Source organism: Procambarus clarkii, chromosome 18 (assembly GCF_040958095.1).
Source record: "Procambarus clarkii isolate CNS0578487 chromosome 18, FALCON_Pclarkii_2.0, whole genome shotgun sequence".
Lineage (NCBI taxonomy): Eukaryota > Metazoa > Arthropoda > Malacostraca > Decapoda > Cambaridae > Procambarus > Procambarus clarkii.
The window spans coordinates 21,739,673-21,753,508 of record NC_091167.1 but is presented as its reverse complement, the minus strand read 5'-3'; the positions used below and the strand labels follow the sequence as shown (position 1 = coordinate 21,753,508).

Below are 13,836 nucleotides of genomic sequence, written 5' to 3'. Positions count from 1 at the left end.
CACCACATTTGCCGGCGGAGAACACCACTAAAAGGCAAAGCACAGACCCCAGCAGAACGCCCTGGGAAAACGGTCCCAACAGACCGAAAACCGAGGGGCAAGGGGTGGGAGCAAGCATACCAGCCAGGGGCACTGAGCCTAAACCCAGAGGCTCAGACCCAAAATCAACACCCAAACGTTCCCAGAGGAACAGGCAACGGCAAGAAAACACCTGAAAACAAAGAAACGACAACAGGAGAACAAAAACCCTGCAAATTTTTTGAAAACTCACCAGACGCTCGCTCGCACACCCAGACGCATGTAAACAAACCGCAACGCCGCCCTGGTGGCCACGCCGGGAAACCGGCAGACGAAAATGGCCGCCAGCAGGGGCTGTGACTGACGCTTAATACACAAAAACACGCCAGCAAATGTGGGAAGCTAGCAGACTGGAAGAGCGAAAAACGACGCCTAACAGCAGAAAAAACCCCTGAAGGGGCAAAACCGCCCCAGAACTGCTAGTAGGCATCCCCCACAGCCCCGGGAACCAACAACAGAGGCCCCGGGGCAGAGCCGGCCTCCAAGCCCTCCGCCCGTAAAGAAAAGCAAGAGCCCATGGGAAAGGCAACAAGAAAGGGCCGCTGGTAAGACCCAGAAGCCTTGGCAGGAGGCACAGGCTCAAACCTCCGTCCCCAACCCGAACGGGGCATCCCCCGAAAACCGCCCGAGTCTCTGCCGCAACTGAACCCCGCCCCGACCCAGAACACGCAGACGGTCCGGAGCCGGGAACATGGAGAGAAAGGGGCGAGCAGCACCTAACCAAACGGGGCGGCCACGGGGCATTCGAGTGGGAAACCAACCTAGCATGTTGCAACAACCTAACCTAGCTTGCAACACGGATGCCGCCTGTACTCTGAACAGTAATAACATCAGGAGAGTACTGGAGAACAAGCAGAGAATCACTCGCAAGACTCCGGGTCAAGGTGTCAGTGACCCAACAGGCAGCATGACGGAGGTAAAAATGGCGACTGTCACCCGGAGACAAGGGAACAGCAACCAACGATCCCGTACAAGACGGGTTGGAACCCGGAAGACACATTCAATGGTCCCCCGAGCCCAGACAGGGGTTTCCAGGGCCCGTAGGGTAACAACTACGGGAAGCCCGGGCAAGGTGTTGCTAACCGGTTAAGAAACCCAAACATAACAAGAGGGTAGATTATAGCACTGAAAACCCCCGAGACGTGTACAAGCACGGGGGCCTAGCAGAGGGCCGCCAAACACTACCAGTGGAACTATAACCACCTTAGGCAGACCCCCACCAGGCAAGAAAATGAAAAACAAAAGAAAAACCCCGCAAAAGTACACCGTCTCCAGAGGTAACAGAAACCGGCCGCCGCTTAGGTGGCAGGCTGCGCAACACCTTGACGCCCTAACCAGCACAATACCAATCCCTACCCAGGGCCAAACAAGGGCCCCAAGCCCCAGCTGGCCCCAAGGGCGAGGCAAATGCCGAGCAGCAAGAACCTCTACGGGAATGGTTCCCGAACGCCCCAGGGAAGATAACCCTGTAACGCAAGGGCAGTACTCACAGGGCGCTTAGGGAAGTCAGCCACTAAGCACATGCAGCCCCGGCACTGATGAAGTACTCCTGGCCACCGCACACCACAACACACGGCAGTGAACGCCACACAAGGCAAACACCGCCTAGGAAACTGAGGCCAGAGAAGCGTCAATCCCGGTTGACATTAGCGAACGAACTGGAGCTTGGCAGCCGGCGCGGTAGGTCCGGGGCTCCCCCCTCCCCCTCCCGGGGTGGGGAGGGCTGCGCGGACGATCGGCGCGGCAGTAAAGTGTGATGTTTGCTTGTTTGCTTGTTTCCTTGGGATTGTAGGGAGTTTTCTACCTCTCTGTTCGGTTTTTGTTGTAGTTTCTTACCATGTGGGGTTTGTTTTGTTACGCCTACCTTTCTGGGTGCCTAACCCCGGTCGATGGCAGATAAGGAAAACCCCCAACCATATGGGGTTTTCCAGGGCCATTGCTCCCTGAAACCTCTCTGAAGGGGCCAGGTTCTGGCGCTGGTCCCTGGTAGGTCTGAACTCCTTAGCTAATGTCCCGGTCTAACATAACACACATTAGCCCGATAAGCTCCAGGGAGCCGTAGGGGCTCCCCACAGAAAATATGCGCTCACTCAGCGTGTGTCCCAGGCGGTCTGTTGCTCGCCAGCTGTCAGACCGGAGTTGCCACAAAGAGATAATTACCTAATTATTTCAATGTCTCTGATTTTTCATAGTTTTTTTGCAGTAATATTATTCAATAGTGTGTAGTTTGATATATTTATATAATAAAATGAGTGAATCATCGCTGTACAGTACTCAAAAATACAGTGTGCATATTGTTGTTTCAATTATGTTCATCAATCAGTGAACAAATACTTTGTCGGTTATTACACTATAAGCACAGGCTATATATAAGTATCTGCATGTTTTGTTCACTATAACGAACCACTAAGTAGCTATTATGAGTCAAAAAGTAACGAGGAGTGACCGCCGTGTACCAGCCAGCCACTCCCGCCCTCCCTCCAGTCATCTGACTCACCCACATTCTCCTCCCACAATACAGTACTGTTTTTGCTATAATTCACTATATACAGACGTTATATATAAGTATCTACTGTACATGTTTTGTTCACCAAAACTGTACATCTAAGCTTGTATGGTGAGTAAAGATACAAAGACGTAGGACCTCACACAGTCAGCTGATGGCTGCCGCCCTCAAGGCCAGACGCACTAATATTTCTCCTCCAACAATACTGTGTGGTGTTATTACGCTATATACACACATTATATATAAATATCTACCTGTTTTATTCACCATACTTGTACAAATAAACTGGTATGGTGCCCAAAGACCATCGTGGTAACCAGTAAACAACACTGTCGTCTGCACAGTGGTGTCGTGCAGACGATGCCACCGCCCTCACCAAAATGGCGGCTCCAAACCTTCTCTTGCTGTTTATACCCTCTATACACACGTTATATATACGTATCTACATTTGTGTTCACCATAGCGAACCACTAAGCTGGTATGGTGAGTGCAGTCAATAAAAGGTGGCCACACACAGTCAGAAGACATCGCCACCACCCTCCCTCCTACAGCATTACTCCTCCCTCCATGGCGCACAGCGCTAAATATCACCACAATCCTGCTATTATCAGAACCCTGGTCAGTTTTATCACAGTCAGGGGTCTTTTGTAATAATATCATCGCTACATAATAGCATGAACAAGTATATTTTGGCATTTTTAGGAGATGCTGTGGTCACAAGCTGAACAGCAGTGCTGTTAGCTCATGCTGCGTGCATCAGGCTTGGTTGCTCACTCAATACTGAGGCCAATAACACCCGGGAGTTTGGCCCACGATTTTTTTTTAAAATGGCGTCTGTTTACAAGAGCACTGATGAAGGTGTGGTGAATCCCGTGTATCCGCGGGCCATTTAAATCTTGCGTAGTACTCCAACACGTCATATGACGTGATGCGCAGTTGACTGGAACAACGTCCAACACATCATATGACGTGATGCGCACTTTAAGGGTTAATGTGGCCATTAAGGCCCATGTCAGAGTGCTGTGTAAAACAAATGCACAAACAGCCTGTGTACCTCAACGAGGCAAAATGTTTGCCGAGGTAAGGCCCCGACTCCGGTGGCCTGGTCTCTAAAAGAGCAAACTCCCAAACACCCAGAGAAGAGAACTCTCTAAGTACAGGGGCAGTGCTAGAGCATACAGGAAAGGGAGCCCTGAGCACATGCAGCTCTAAGGACCCAATGAGCCAGGTCCACACAGCACATACCAGACAGAAAACACTCATGAAACTAATTAAAATATGGAATAACATCAAGCGAATGATCCCTGATGGACAAATTCAAAGGAAGGCTGGCATTTAGCTTAGAAGAAGCAGGACCCATCCAGCTGATAAAACACTCAGGATGTGTTTGTTAATTAACACTATCGCTCTCTTTGGACACCCCTCGTGTCCACTTTTTTTTTCTCTCGTGTCCTAGCTTTGGACACTGCTCGTGTCCAATACAAAAAATATTTGTATAAAATTCATTTTCTATCCGATCGGCTTCGGCATAATTTCAAAATGAGCACAATTTGATATCAACATGGAAGATGTAACACAAAATTTGATGTCAGAACACTTGAAAGATTATAAATACGTTTTTGGTCAAAATTTTAAAATATTTGTTAAAATTCTATTTATTGTGCTATTATTATGGGACTAGTTTCAAAATGTGCGCCTTTACATTGCGAACAATTTAATACTAAAATTAAAGATGTAACATGAAATTTTGTCAGAACACTGGAAGGATATAAATAATTTTGTGATGATGAGCTTGCAAAATTAAAATATTTGTTAAAATTCCAGTTATTGCTCTATTATTATGGGACTAGTTTTAAAATACACGCCTTTATATTGCGAACAATCTGATACCAAAACGAGGGACGGAACACGAAAATTGATGTTATCAAACTGAACGAGTACACACATTAGGTTGCGTGTGTGATAATTGGTTTTCGTTCACGGGTAACTTTAGGCTTTGCTAAGGGAGTCATGCTGGGCTTTTGGACAATATATGCATATACAACTGTAGGGAATTTAACTGCGAACAGATTGATATCAAAACGAACGACGTAGCATGAATATTAAGGTGAGAAAACTGAAACGAGTATACACATATTACTGATATTGTGCGCTCACGGGTAACTTTTCCCAACTTTAGGCTTTGCTGTGGGGAGTCAAGCTTGGCGTTTGGACCTTATATGCATATACACCTATAAGGAATTCTATTGTGAACACAATGATACCAAAATGAGTGACGTAGCACGAGAATTAAGGTGAGAAAACTGAAACGAGTATACACATTTAGTGTCACCGCGCACTCGCCCGCACCATCAGGTCTACTTCGTCCATACGCACGGAGCGCACGTCTGGGGGCACAATACTGTTAAATAAACCCTTCAAACTTAAGAGAATTCACCAATAATTCAAGAAGTGAGAACAATTACCACTAGGTTTCTGATTAACCTCCATGCTGCACTGCATTTATTGTGACATTCTGGTGATGCACTGCAAATAAAGTGTTCCCCAAATTATTTTTTCTTTTTAAATTGTTAAAACCTTTCCTTAACCCTTAAATAGCGCATAGCTATATACCATTTGACACCCACAGGCGCATACCAAAAAAAAAAAATTATTTTTTCTTCCTAACCTGTTAATTTATGTTCACTGATCACGGGAAAAATAATAAAAAAATCCTAAGTGGCATATATTGCCCGCTATAGGGCGAGGAATTCTGGCAAAAAATAGGCGCTGACTCAGCATTCGTCCCAGGCGGTCTGTTGATCGCCAGCTGTCAGGCCGGGGTTGCCACAAAGAGATAATTACCTAATTATTTCAATGTCTCTGATTGATTTTTCGTAGTTTTTTTGCTGTAATATTATTCAATAGTGTGTAGTTTGATATATTTATATAATAAAATGAGTGAATCATCACTGTACTCAAAAATATGGTGTGCATATTGTTGATTCAATTGTGTTCATCAGTGAACAAATACTTTGTCGGTTATTACACTACATACGCAGGTTATATATAAGTATCTGCATGTTTTGTTCAGCATAACTGTACATCTCAGCATGTATGGTGAGTAAAGGCACAAAGACGTAGGACCTCACACAGTCAGCTGATGTCTGCCGCCCTCAAGGCCAGACGCACTAATATTTCTCCTACAACAATACTGTGTGGTGTTATTACGCTATATACACACATTATATATAAATATCTACCTGTTTTATTCACCATACTTGTACAAGTAAACTGGTATGGTGCCCAAAGACCATCGTGGTAACCAGTAAACAACATGGTAAGTCCTGCAGACGACGCTCCTCCCTCACCAAAATGGCGGCTCCCAACCTACTCATCTCGCTGTTTATACCCTCTATGCACACGTTATATATAAGTATCTACATTTGTGTTCACCATAGCGAACCACTAAGCTGGTATGGTGAGTGCAGTCAATAAAAGGTGGCCACACACAGTCAGAAGACATTGCCACCACCCTCCCTCCCACAGCATTACTCCTCCCTCCATGGCGCACAGCGCTAAATATCACCACAATCCTGCTATTATCAGAACCCTGGTCAGTTTTATCAGTCAGGGGTCTTCTGTAATAATATCATCAACAAGAATATTATGGCATTTGTAGGCGATGCTGTGGTCACAAGCTGAACAGCAGTGCTGTGAGTTCATGCTGCGTGCATCAGGTTTGGTTGCTCACTCAATACTGAGGCCAATAACACCCGGGAGTTTGGCCCACGATTTTTTTTTTAAAATGGCGTCTGTTTACAAGAGCCCTGATGAAGGTGTGGTGAACCCCGTGTATCTGCGGGCCGTTTAAATCTTGCGTAGTACTCCAAAACATCACATGATGCGATGCGCAATTTACTGCAAGTTGGTCAAAGCATCATATGATGCGATGCGCAATTGAAGGGTTAAAAAAAAAAAAAAAAAAAAAAAAAAAACAGCGTTAACTGTAATGAAACGCCATTTTCTGGGCGAGTCCCGGAGGCTCCCCGGAGCTATCCAGGCTGAATGGATATGTGTAACTTTCTGGCATCAAAGTGCTAGGAGTTTTTACCTACCGGGGACCATGAGCCAGAACCTGGCCCCCTTAGAGAGGCACGAGAGGCAATGGCCTATCGAAACCCCCTTGTGGTTTGGTGCATTCTATGTCTGCCATTGATCGGGATAGGCACTCAGAAAGGTAGACGCCCCAAAACAAACCCCCTATTCAGGTCAAAATATTTCTATTAAAAGCCGAACGAATGGACAGAACTCCCCAAATAAAATTATCAAACTAGCATGACGTCATCACGTTGCCGCGCCACCGTCTGCGCAACCCCCCCTTCTCTGGGAGGGGGGAAGGGGAGAGCCCCAGACCCTCCACCCCGGCGATCCAACTGGCAGTTCTTAGGCTGGATGTCAAAATACGCAAAAAATGAGGCCAACTGGGAGGGAGGGAAGGATGCCGGGGAGCCTCCGGGACTCACCCAGAAAACGGCGTTTCATTTACATTCAACGCTGGTTTTCTGAGGGAAGCCCCTACGGTTTCCCGCAGCTACCTCACCACAAATAAGGAAAATAGGAAAGGATCCAGGAGGCGCGATGCCACGCGCCCTAACCTAAAAAACCAAGACCACAGACAAAACAAAGACCCTGCAGACCCGAACCCCGAACAGGAACGAGGCAAGGGAACGTGAACAACCAAAACGCGTCCACGACCCCAGATGCCAAGACGCGCAGAGAACAGCAAAAAAACTGCAACCGAACAACAAAGGAAGCAGCCCCCCCCCTCTGCCTGACTAACCAAGCAGCAACACAAAGACCAAAACGAAAAGAAGATAGATCACCCAGGTCAACGACCAGGACAGCACCAGAACTCAAGAGCAGGCCGGAGGTGAAACAATACCCAGGACAGCAAGCGGAACAGAGCAGAAGGAACCACAACACTGAACGCAAGCTGGAGCTGCTCCACCAGCACCACCCAATAGGAGGTGACAGTACACGGTCCCAGACGACGGACCCGGAACAACCCCGAAGGGAAGACAAGCCAACCCTATCCGAGAACGAAGGACCCTTCGCAAGTGATAGGAAATCGGAAGGACCGCCAGGAAAACCACACACTGCCCACAAGACGAAACACGCAGGTGGGAGACCAATAACGAACCTACCAGTGCCGACACAAACGACGAGAAACGAGCACCATCAATGAAAGTGCAAAACGCGAATCGAAAAACAGCGACCCCGCAACCCAAAGGAGCAACATAACCAGCTCCAGCAGGGAAGAAAGACACAAGCGTCCCCGAGGCATCCAAGAGGAGAACTACGTAGGACATTAACCGCAGGAAAGCAAACATAGCCGTTCCGGAAAAGGATCAAAGAAAAACCGGAGCCAGGACCGGACCCCAGCTACTGGTTCCAAGAAAAGGCACCAGTAAGGCAGGAGCGGCGGACTGCCAGACAGACAGTGAAACACCGAAGCCTGCAGTAAGTCACAAAGAAAATCGTAGGAACTCAGAACCAAAATGGAACACCAGAGAAGTCCAAAAGCAGGGAACTGAACATGGACAGACCCACCTGAGCACCCAACATCAGGATAGTCAAGAAGCACCGACCCAGATACACAGACAAGTGTAGCATAGGAGGAAAAACGGAAATAGGCAAGGAAAACGCCAAATACGGATCAAGGAGCGGCCGGGAAGTAATGCACACGACCAACCACAACATGTGTAGTGGAGGCCGTACATACCCGAGGGACCTCATGGACAGCAGGGTGCAACCAGGCACCAACAATAGGCAAGGAATGAGTGTCCAGATAGAGAAAAGACCCAGGTGCCGACAAACGAAATCAAAAGCACTGAAATGCGGGGCAGAGCCCCACAGGACAACAAAGAACAAGATACATGGACAAAAGAAAGCCACTGAAGACACACACAAGGTGACCAAACACAACACACTACACCTTCTTCACCACCTTCTCCCCTACAAGTTAGGGGAGAAGGTGGTGGAGGCCAAGACCGTCAGTAGTTTTAAAGCGTTATATGGCAAAGAGTGCTGGGAAGACGGGACACCACGAGCGTAGCTCTCGTCCTGTAACTACACTTAGGTAATTACCAAACACCCCTGTTAGAAGCCATCGACGCAACCCCACCAAGTGGGGAAGAGACAGTAAACAAGGATGGAGCAGTGACCAAGGGTGGCACATGCCACCCTTGAGGCATGTTTTGTACAAGAAACAATGGGTATAAATTGTTTAAGTTTAGATTTAGGAAAGACTTGAGTAAATACTGGTACAGTAACAGGTTTGTTGATATGTGGAACCAATTACCGCATAACGTGGAGGAAGTGGGGTCCCTCGATTGTTTCAAGCGTGGGTTGGACATGTATATGAGTGGGTTTGGGTGGTAATAAATAGGAGCTGCCTCGTATGGGCCTATAGGCCTTCTGCAGTTACCTATGTTCTTATGTCCTTATGTTCGTATGCACAAGGGGGACATAGGAGGAAGCTGAATACCCAAAGGAGCCACAGACATGAAAACGAACCTGATCAAAGTCAGAAGAGATAGAAAGTGGAAAGCACTAGGAAGTTACGTGGGGGAGGCAGACTCCACCCACAGGAGCAAACGCAGATAAGATAGAGCCCAGGAGGCTCTGGAAACTGCACAACCGTCAACTGACAGGAGAGAGGCGGGGCCAAAGAGCCAGAGCTCAACCTCTGCAAGCACAACTAGACAAGCACCCCACCAAAAGCCAAGAACCAGCACCTTGCCGACAGAGGCGCCAGATGTGACAATCTCACCTGCAGAGCAGAGACACGACAGTGCCACAACACAGGCGAGCCAAGTAACATACCAGGAGCATCGCTAGTGGTGCGTTCGAACGCCATGCATACTAGAGGCAGTAGGCATTGTATGTACCGTTACCTGAATAAAAGTTGGAAGTCTAAGGAGAAATACGTCCAGAGGCGCGCGTCCCGCAGAAGACAAGGAGCAGTACAGAGGGGGAGGAGGAGGCGCCACTCCGAGCCATCCCACACCCGGAAGCAGAGGAAAGAATGAAGTGATGCCCCCATATATAAAACCCAGAACACCTCCAGCATCCAGACGGCTACGACTGGAGGGAGAAAACGAGCAAGAAGCCATAGAAAACCTCGGAACACACGAGCATACTGCCCATAAACAAAACGCACACCCTGGCTCCAGCGCGCGAGGTACGAAACGTACCACCTGTCCACCGGGTGGGGTGGCTCGTACACCAGGTGGACACGCATATCGTGCAAACACATAATGTACAGACACATTGTATACACACATCATACAAACACCAGGAAGGCATACGTAACGAAGACGAGGAACGTCGAAACTGGAAGGAGAGATGACGCAAAAACAAAACAAGGCGAAACTGAAGCGAAAGAAGACAGAGGACGGAAGGTAACCAACAAGGCCGACAAAAGACCAGAAGGAAAACTACATCGGAAGTCAACAGACGTTCCAATAATATTGAAAGGTAAGAAGAGACGAGTGAACCAACGAGAACCATGACAAGTAAGCACAAACACACGGAGGTACATATGGACAAAAATATACCCCTGATCAAGGGACACGCAGGGATGCCGATACAAAGGGAACAGTATCGTGACGTAAGCGCAAAAAGGGTAAGAAAAATGGGCAAAACACACCCCCAGGAACGACAGGAACGTGAACCCGAAGGGACATGGAACCGAGCCCAGGGAGGTGTACTGTATACCCAAAACCAACATGAACACAGATGGGGGAAGGAACAACCCCACTCTGAGGAACTGCCAGCCCCTCACCAACGGTACAAAGACCCAAGAGGGGCAAATGGGGCCGAGGCCCCCCAGGCAACCCCTCCCTAACCCCGGGAACCTCTACGGCAAGACCCAGGGCCGAGCCACACCTCCAAAGCCCCAGCTTAACAAGGAAAAGCCGGGGGAGCCGTACAAACACTAAGGAAGGGAGCCCACTGGTCAGACCCATACGGCACAGCTGGAGGAACCAACTCGAATGCCTCCGCCGCCACCACGGAAGAGGAAAATCCCCCGAGACCGCCCGAGTCTCAACCCAACCAGACCCCGCTCCAACCTCGAAACCCGCCTATGGTTCGGAGCCGGAAGCAAGGGAGGAAGTGTGCAGAACAGAAGGGGAAGGACGAGGAGCGGAAGGAGCCAGAGCCGAAGCGACCCCCTCCCCCAAGTCCAGACCCCAACAACCAAAACGGGGCAGCCTCAGGGCATCCGGGGCCACAAACAACCAAGAGCATTGCAGCAACCTACACCCAGCAAGCAACGCAGCAGCCGCCTGCACTCGATTATTATGACTAGTGGCCTGGGTGAATGAGAGAACGTACCGACAACACCCATCGCATGACTCCGGGTCATAAGAAACAATGACCCATCAGGTAGCATGGCGGAGGCACAACCGGTGAGTGTCACCCAGAGACAAGGGGACAGAACAACTGTCAAACTCGCAGGACGCGAGGGGGGGGACTCCAGGGACACACCCATAGGACCACGGAGCCCCCGTAAGGCTTCCCAGGGCCCTTAGCCTTGGGTACATGCTAAGGGAAGCCCAGGCAGGGTACCATGAACCGGCACCCAAGTCTACCAAACAAACTTCTAAAAGCTGAACCCCCGGGACGTGTCCACTCACGGGGGCCAAGCAGGGAGTACCACCAACAGAAAATATCAAAATAAAAACACCTAGAACAGTAAAGGGGGACCATAAAGGCAGACCTCCTCCCACCAAGCAAAAACAAAAACAAAAGAAAAACCCTGCAAGAGAACAACGTACCCAGACGGAACAGAGCCGGCCACTGTTATTGGTGAAAACTAGCTGTATGGTACCCCGCGCCTCTACCAGTGACGAAAACTACCACCTACCCAGAGACAAACCAGGGCAACAAAACCCCAGTCGATTCCAAGGGCAGCCCAGTATCGAGCAGTAAAGGACACAGTGGAGGTAGAATCCAAGGTGACTTGTGGAAGGTGGCCCCAAGCCCCAAGGGCAGTACTTACAGGACACCTAGGGAAGATAAGCCTTAAGCGCATCCAGCCCGAGTACCGTGGAATCTCACTCCTGGCTCACACCCCACCGGTAGAGACACTCCACACCACAATGCATAGAACTGAAACAAAAACCGGAGCCAGAGGCACTAGACCGGCCAGTAATTCCATCAGCCAAGAACTGCCAGTTTGATTGCCGGCATGAAGGGTCTGTGGCTCCCCCTTCCTCCTCCCGGGAAGGGAGGGGGGGGGGGTTGCACAGACAGTGGCGCGGCGACGTGATGACGTCATGCTAGTTTGATATTTTTGTTCGGGGAGTTCTGTCCACTCGTTCGGCTTTTGGTAGCAACATTTTCACCAGAATAGGGGTTTGTTTTGGGGGCACCTACCTTTCTGGGTGTCTATCCCAGTCGATGGCAGACATAGAATGCTCCCAACCACAAGGGAGTTTTTATAGACTATTGCTCCTCGTGCCTCTCTGAGGGGGCCAGGTTCTGGCTCGTGGTCCCTGGTACGCAAGAACTCCTACCACTTTGACTGATGCCAGAAAGTTATACATATCCATTCAGCCTAGATAGCTCCGGGAGCTGACGGGGCGGTTTCCCCCAGAAAAAGCTTACTTTGACTGTGGCACATGGAGAAAGTGCAATGAAACATCATCAGGGTCTGTGCGTTTGTGCAGGAAGCTCCCACAGGCGGTCGCATGGGCCATTTATGACTCACGAGTTGCCACAAATATATTTACATTAATTTTTTCAATGAATTTTCAATGCTTTATACTTAGTTTTATTTGTCGTATATGATGCACATTTGTGTCCTTTACAATATATATACATGGTACAGTAGAACGTTTATAATGTTCCAAGGAACTGTGATACATGTCTCACTAACGGGTCCACAACAAATGTTCATTGTCACAATATTACCTGTTCAAAATTAAATATATTTAGAATATGTGCACTTTCACACACTGTACTACACACTCAGTACTTCGGAAGTGAATGATAATCAAAGAAGCAGTCCATAGTACACAGAGCAACTTTGCACTCGATGCGCCAGGTACACAGATTTTCGCTTCCCGTTTCTTTGTTCTATATGCTTGCAAACAACGCACTCACGTACACCCTTGGCTTTGGTTCCCATAGGTGGTATGCAGCCAAGCTTGTGAAGTGTAAGGTATTCTTGAAAAGATCTAGGAAATGCTCAATGACAAAATTCTGTCCTGGTATCTCATATCTGTCCTGGTAACACTCATATCTTCTTCTTAAGATCTTAAGGTTATCTTAAGATGATTTCGGGGCTTTTTTACTGTCCCCGCGGCCCGGTCCTCGACCAGGCCTCCACCCCCAGGAAGCAGCCCGTGACAGCTGACTAACACCCAGGTACCTAATTTACTGCTAGGTAACAGGGGCATAGGGTGAAAGAAACTCTGCCCATTGTTTCTCGCCGGCGCCTGGGATCGAACCCAGGACCACAGGATCACATGTCCCGCATGCTGTCCGCTCGGCCGACCGACCCCCTCCCCAGTATATGGGGAAGTGGGTGCAACACCAACATCAGAATCACAAACCACAAACATTGTGGTTTGTGTGTTACAAAATTATCACAGTCCTCCCTTGCAAATTCACCTGTGCTCCATGTATTGCTACCACCACCACAGACAAGAAACATCACCATGGAAGCTGCTAACTCTGCTCATCTATGCTACTTGTATCAAGAGGCATCATCATTGAACCCAGGAAATGCTTCATCTATAATATCATCTATAAAAATTTGAGATGACAGGTGAGCATGGGTGGCGCTCAGCCACTACTGGATACGTTTGCTGTATCGTCCGCATCGGTGCTACATCACTTGTATCCGACCCTTGTGTTAGGTCCATATTGTGCTTAGCTTCATCATTATCATGATCCGTATGTTCTTCAAACAATAAGGTCTGAATTTCACCAACAGAGAACGATCATTCAACACCGCGTCTGACAAGGAAATAGGAGCCAGAGGCGCGTGCACCACCCATGGTTGCTCACTCAGAACTGAGCCAACTAGCAGCCCTAGGGCATTCTTGGATTTTTTTCAAGATGGCTGCCTCACACAGGAGGTCCCAGGAGTCCATTTCGTACTCAACCTACCGCACACGGGTTTTGATTTGTATGATATCTTAAAATCGTATTTTCTCAGCCTGCGCGCCGCCAGCCGAGAGTATTGTCGGCCAGCA

General features: G+C 48.6%; 1 protein-coding gene across 1 annotated transcript in view; it reads right to left on the bottom strand.

Annotated features, from left to right (window-relative positions):
• Window positions 1-13,836, bottom strand: part of LOC123754667 (origin recognition complex subunit 3) — a 111,241-nt gene that overhangs the window by 24,573 nt on the left and 72,832 nt on the right. The window lies entirely within an intron of this gene.